Source organism: Talpa europaea (assembly GCF_964194135.1).
Source record: "Talpa europaea genome assembly, chromosome: 4".
Taxonomy (NCBI): Eukaryota; Metazoa; Chordata; class Mammalia; order Eulipotyphla; family Talpidae; genus Talpa; species Talpa europaea.
Genome location: NC_140070.1, coordinates 125448473 through 125455922, shown reverse-complemented (window position 1 = coordinate 125455922; position 7450 = coordinate 125448473). Strand labels below are relative to the sequence as shown.

The window sequence follows — 7450 nt, the reverse complement described above, 5'->3', positions numbered from 1 at the left end:
ATTGCAACCCCCCCATTCTGACCCCAATCCCTCCCCTCCTGCCCCTCACCCCCCAAAAAAGTGTCTCTGGTTCATAGTTTTTTGTTGATTTTGATTTTCGCTTTCTTATAGTTATTCATTTTTCTGGTCCCTTATTTAAGTTTTCTAGATTCCTGCTATGAGTGAGACCATCCGGTATTTTTCTTTTTCTTTTTGGCTTATTTCGCTGAGCATGATCCCTTCCAGCGCCATCCATGTTGCTGCAAATTGCATGTGTTTATCTTTTTTGAATGCTGAGTAATATTCCATGGTGTATATGTACCACATCTTCTTGATCCAGTCATCTATTTTTGGGCATTTGGGCTGTTTCCAAAGCTTAGCTATTGTAAACAGTGCTGCTATAAACATAGGGGTGCAGGTGTTCTTTGGAATTGATGTTTCTGTGTCCTTTGGATAAATACCTAGGAGTGGAATTGCTGGATCATATGGAAGCTCTATGTTTAGTAGGTCCAGAAATCTCCACACAGCTCTCCATAGTGGTTGGACCAGTTTGCACTCCCACCAACAGTGCAGAAGAGTTCCTTTTTCTCCACACCCTCGCCAACACTTGTTGTTGCTAGTTTTTTTTAATATGTGCCATTCTCACTGGTGTAAGATGGTATCTCATGGTAGTTTTGATTTGCATTTCCCTGATGACAAGTGATGTTGAACATTTTTTCATATGCCTGTTGGCCTTTTGCATTTCCTCTTCAGAGAAGTTTCTTTTTAGCTCTTCTGCCCATTTTTTGACGGGATTATTTTCTTTTGAAAACAATTTTTATTTTCCCTTTGCAAATCATATATTGGAGCATCCTGGAATCAAACCTCTTTAGACTTCCAAGGGACATTAAATATTTCAAAGCTCCTTTAATCTTCTATTACAGAATCTACAGCATTTCTGCTAAATATCTTTGTAGTATGTATGACCAATACTCAATGAATGGGAACATATTACTTTTGAAGTGGTCTATTCTGCCTTTGGAGAATCTGTCCTACTAGGAAGCTCTTATTTAACAAAATACCTCTCTGACAAAGTTAGGGGGGAACTGCAATAAAACAAGTGTGGTATTTCTTCCCTTCTCCTCAAGTGCTTACACATTGCCATCATGAATCTTTACTTCACCTGTCAAGTTTTTTTCTGTTGCATGTCTTTCTGGCATCAATAAATCTTTCAGCTCAGTATGGTTTTGAATTTTGTCACTATCTTTGTCATTCTACTCTGGTCATTCTTGTTGATGTATAACACATCAAGTATGGTGTCACATATGTCCAGAACAAAGTTGAAAGGAACTGTCACTTGCTGGCTCTATTAGAATAGCTTAAAATACATTAGACATTTTGGTGGCCATATTTACTGTTGCCGTACATTTATACTTACTGTTTACTAGAAACCCTCAAGCTTCATATTTACTTACAGTTGCCAAGACACAACTCTTATCCTCTACTTGTAACTTGCTTAAGCAAAAATTTGACACAAATTGCTAGTTACCAGGCAACTTGAGAGTATCAAATAATATTTATTACTTTCATATGGTTATTCTTATGGGTTATTGTGTCCATATTTAAAGTTGGAGACACAGAAGAAATTATCACTTTGCATTTGATGTTATTTCAAATTTTATTCTTTATATTTTGCTTCTCTGTCATAGTTTAATAATATGAAAGAAAAGCTAAAATCAGGTCACTGAAATAAAATGAAAAGCACAATGCATTTGAGACAGAGCTCTTAACTAGGTATGTACGCCTAATTTGCACTAAAAGTGTACCTTCAAAAATAATTTTTAAAAATTATCACTTCTTTGACATTTGCACATGACATGCCATCACATGCAAATTTTAAGAAACTTTCATTTTTTCACTTTCTGTACTGTAAGACTCATGAAGTCACAACCCTAAAATTGTGACTATCATGGGGCAAGTGTAACTTCTGATGTTTTAGGATTCATTCTTCCTCATTTAGGGTCTTAACTGACTGACAATATATGACATTTTTTGCTTTTCCTTTTTTTTTGTATTTTTAAGAGCACTATTTAAATCCTATAAACTTCCTCTTTTATTTCAGCTATTAGTCTTTTAAGTCCCAAACTAATGATACTCCTATCTTGATCATGTATGCTGATTTGTTGTTTATATGTACAACCAAAATAAAATTTTCTTAAAGTAAATGGAATAATCAAGTGAAAGGTATCATTTCTGATGACTGTCATCCTTCTCAGATTTGTCACTATCTTTTAGCTTCTGAAATTTATCTATAACATTGCCTGTGTTAGCTCAGAGATTCAAGAACCATTAAATATAAAGTAAAATTCAAATCATGTTCTCACTCTGACCTACTAGAAACAATAGCAGCTGGCAAAAATATAAAACATAACAGTCACTAGTGTGAAGACCAGGTCTGAGAAAAGACTGGGTAAATTATGGAGATGAGATTAAAAATAATAGCTAAATGCAAAAGGAGTATTCTAACATATATAATATAAATATCCTTCCTTAATTAACATATAAATAACAAGGAATACCTTTAACAATACAGAAGTCCATATCTATATCCCTACTATAGACTATCTAGAAGACGTTATTGAAATGCTCAATTATATGCCACACTGACCTATTTGTTCAAACTTTTGATTTACCCATTTAACCAGTAAGGATTGTTCTAGTCTGAAATAAGTGCTATTGGCAATGCAAAAGACATTAAAAATAATTTGGGAAACAAAGAGTAAATATAATCATAATATTAGTTTTGTTTGTTTTTTTATTTGTTTGTTTTTTTACCAGACACATTAAAAAAGGTTTTATTAATCCTCTCATGAAAAATCTGCACCACAGGTACAGATAAAGTAATTGCAGAATCTTTATTTCTTTTTTGGCCTTTAAGTGCCCCTAACTTTTTCCATTCTGTTCCTGTGCTCATTTTGCTGTTTCCTGGAGGTCTTTTTGGTTTTTTTTCATACAGGCTATGTCTTGCAAGTCTATGTTTGGGTTCATTTTTCTTTGCATAATCCAAGGAATTGTAAATCATGCCAAAGTCAGGTGTCTTGCCACCTCCAAAATGGGTTCTGAATCCAAATATAAGAATGACATCATGGGTGGTCTTGTACATTTTGTCTAGTTTTTCCCGAAGTTCTGTCTTAGGTACTGATGCCTTTGCAGGGTGAAGGACATTGTCAATGACCATTTGTCTCTGCTGAAGCAGTTAGTTGGTCATGAACTTCCTGGTCCAGAGAGTCAATGTGTCATTGAGGATGGTGATGAATCTTCGGGCAGTCAGGGAGGAAAAGCAACATCAGTTTTTTTAACCTTAATGCATACTATCTAATCAGTTAATAGTGATTAATGACAGTATTCATCATTTGACTAAACACAATATTGCTTGTTTTTACAATGCATATATAAATATTATATCAATAATGTATTAAATTTAGAGGAAATCAACTATATTGACTCAGGAGAGAGATTAAATAGTGTGAGGATCTGACTTTTTATTCAGTAAGTGCAAGTGTTGAGGAAATACTATATATATATATATATATATATATATATATATATATATATATATATACACATACATACACACACACACACAACTTGCAAATCCTGTTAGTGCATATTTGGTTTTTGCCATAGAAAAAATAAAGCACTTCTGATACTTTCCCTATAATACCTGATATCTCTATGTGCTAAAACTTTGTATTGTTGATCTATATCCACCTATCAATCTCTATAAATAACAAAATGATTTCTCAAAAATATCTTGAATTAAATGCTATCTCCATCATCCCATTGTCAAGATGAAAAATCAGAAGTATTGAAAGACTAAGTGTCTTGCTCAAGGTCATAGTGTTCAGGAGAAACTTGGTCAGAAAACAGCCTGCCTTCATAATTCCTCCCGTTAACTGCTATACTCACACAGTCCACACATATTTCACTTTCAGGTTCATTATACAAGTTATTTCACAAACATCATGTGTTTGACTTTCTGAAATTTATATATTTTAGAGGAAGTCTGTGGTTTTCTTAGCTCAGGTTTTCATAATAAAATACCACAGACTGGATGTCTTAAAAGGCATAAATTTATTTTTTCACAATTCTGGAGGCTGGGAATCAAGATCAAGACCAGCATGTATGGTTCTTGGTGGGGGCCTTCTTCCTGGCTTATAGACAGTGACTTTCTCCCTGCTAGTACAGTCATAATATAATACCTTAGACTAAGTGATTTAAGCAACAGAAATTCATTTTGTTTTGATTTAGGAAGCGAGAAGCCCATTATTAAAGTATTGGCAGGTTTGGATTCTCCAGAGGTCTTTTCATCTGTGGAATATTTGGATCTTCACATGAGAAACACACTTTGTAACCAATTTTCTATCATCCATGCTACCACATATGTCTAGCCAAGATGATCCACAATAGCCCAAAAAAAATCCAAATTTATTTAGGTTAGCAATATGTTCTAGATAGATAATATGTTCCAATTTAATTTTAAATTTGTTAACTATTTTCTATCATAAAATTATTTATGAACTTATTATTAAAAGGACATTATGCAAAAAATAAAGAAATCAGAGTTAGAGCTAAGTAGTTTATTCTAAATAAAGACAGAATACATTATGTTTAAATTCAGTTGTGGTAACAAAACCTCCAACGTAACAGTGGCTTTAGTGATAGAGACTTGTACTTTTCTTTCATGTGAATAAAAATCAAATAAGTGTGCGAGGGCTAACATACATGTTACAGGTACCAGAGACTCAGGTCTTATCTTTTACTCCATTTTTTGTAACCTTGCTCTCCAGTGTAAGATGAAGAGACCTACCAACTAGGAATGATGACGGGCAGAACCAAGAAGAAGAGAGTAAAGGAATCATGTGCAGTGTTCCTTAAAGAAGGACCTTGAAAGCAGCTACATATCTCTCCTTTCTGCTCAGTAGTCAGAACTGGCTCTGACAAATGAGCTGTTTTCAGCAACAAGGCATGGTTGCTATAAAGCTGGAAAAATAGTCTCATTTCAAGGCAGCTATGGGCCCGGCTAAGAATTATTGTATTCTGGAAGAGAGGACAGACATGGAGGGAGGGAAACTGGCAATCAGCAGCTATTCAGTCTTTTTTGCACTCCAATGTCTTTGTATATTGTTCTTTCTACACAGAACAGCCATCCCTCTATAAGACAAATGACCCCAAAGTTCATCAATGAATGACATCCAGTTCAAAGTCCTTATTTCTTGATGATGGATTGTCTTCTCTCTGTGGCTGTAATTTATCATAGTCCAAGTGAAATAAAATTAAAATATTTGCCACCATATATTCTATATATGATGGTGGATGTAGGAGCTCCCCTGCCTGGCTCTGCTGCTGACTTACTCAGTTGGTTCCCGAAACATGTGTGTCTTCTCCAGAATCATTTTCCACAACACTCATGACTCCTGTAGGGTCTTGCTTCTGCAATACACAGTGGCCAGCAGCACCAGCTGCCAGCTGTGTCCTGTAATGTCTAGCCACACCCCTGCCCCCTCCCCTACCCCCAGGAGCCTTTGTATACCTGATGGTAGATTGCTTCCAATTTCTGTAGCACTGTCGGATTTTCCAGAGTCAGATTCTTGTACTGCACAGCAGTTAGCAGTGCCCTGTGACCAACAACTACCCTGACCAGACACACCTCAAGTTCATATTTGTAATGGAGTGCCTCTATGAGTCCTGTCCCCGTGAACTACTTTCTCCAACATCCTAGAGAATGGATTTCTGGCAATTTCTACATAAAAGTTTTATAGAAAGCTACACTGGCAGGTCTCCACAGAAACTGGTTCACCATTGATGGGCCATAGCCATATCTTCTCCAACAAGCTCAAAATCAGTCCTGTCAGTCATGGAGTCCCTTCCTGAGATACTCTGTCTCAGTTCCAGACAAACCAGTAGCTCTTTATCTTTTATTCTTATATTCTTCGGAATTTTCTTTCCTTCTTACTAGCCATTCTCCATTATTTCAATTCTTTGTTATAGTTGATAGTTCTTCATATTAAGCTTCCCCTATTCAAAGAACTATGTAGCTGTTTTTTCTTGATTGGATCTAGATTGACAGTGGACCATGGAGAAGATAATCATAATAAAATTTCCCACCCTGAGAAAGGAGCCAATCTCAGTTACTAGCACAGAGGATTTATTAAGTTACACCAGACAGGAAGAGCAAAGACTATCTTCTCTGTCAATAAAGGATGCCTTTGGTTAGAATAACTAGCAGGTGTTGCTGTCTCAGTGGAACTGTCCTTTTCACTGGCATTCATGTTTCCTGGTAGTGGTTTCTGGTCCTCTGTATCTACTGCCCATCTTTTTTTTTTAATTTTATTGAATTTACTTAACAAGTTGGAGAAAATTTACATAATGATGCTGAGTCTTCAAATGCACAAACATGGCACCTCTCCATTTATTTAGATCTTTTTAAATTCCCTTAGCAATGTTTTGTACTTTTCAGTATATATTACCTACATGATTTCTGCTTTATAAGTATTTTTATACTTTATAAGTATTTTTATAAATACTTTATAAATACTTTATAAATACTTCATAAGTATTTATATGCTGTTATAAATTATTTTTTCTTGTTTCATTTTCTAAAACTTTGTTACTGACAAAGAATCTCTCCTTTACCAAGTTTTTTTCAGGTTCCTCTGAAATTTTCAGGTAGGCCTTGACTTTTAGTTTTCTGTGAGAACTGCATTGTTCAACTGATGCTTGTTTGATTATTTGCCGATCTAGAAGAAACCAGGGGGGTGCAGATGATTTCCTTTGCACCCAACAGTTATTAATTCAGTAATTTACTATATGAACAAATGTTATATTCCATTATCCTTTGTTAGAAAAATGGCTTACTGGCAAAAGACATTTGAAAAAATGCTTTTTACTTATAAAAGATAATTCATACCTCCTATATTGACAACTTGTTTTTTTCCCTCTTTCTCTCAACCTCTCTCTGTCTCTGTCTCTCCATGCACACGCACACACACACACACAGTCACACACACAGTCAAATGGTCACATACATTTACTGTCCATCTTAGTCTTGGAACAGGGTGGTCCCTAGGAAAAGGGGGAATTCCAGGTTCCCTGCCCCACCCAAATGAGGTGGAGCTGAGCAGGGAGGAGGAGAAGCTGGAGAGGAGACTGGGGAGAGAAGGAAGCAGGGTGGAGAGCCAGAAGGAGACCTGGAGGAGGCACCTAGAGCAGAGAGACATGTGAAGAAGCTGCACTTGCTTTTGGTCCTGGACTGGCTGAAACAGATGTGGGTGAGAGAGCTGTGGGGAGGAGACAATGGCAGCTTTTATCTTGGTTTTGATTTTGCTCTTTTCCTCCCAAAAGAGGCTGTTTCTGACCCTTTTCTATGGGTCCCCACTGGAAGTGGCTTTAGACTTTGTGGCAGGCTTTTGGGCCTTACTCTGGGCCAATC

The 7450-nt window shown here is 36.1% G+C and overlaps 1 pseudogene across 1 annotated transcript; it reads right to left on the bottom strand.

Annotated features, from left to right (window-relative positions):
- Positions 1-2891: 2891 nt before the first annotated feature.
- On the bottom strand, positions 2892-5414 carry LOC311170349 (small ribosomal subunit protein eS24-like; annotated as a pseudogene). The gene is made up of 2 exons: positions 5374-5414; positions 2892-3275 (listed from the first exon to the last, which is right to left on the bottom strand). The product of its transcript is annotated as a small ribosomal subunit protein eS24-like (transcript).
- Between the last annotated feature and the right edge of the window lie 2036 nt (positions 5415-7450).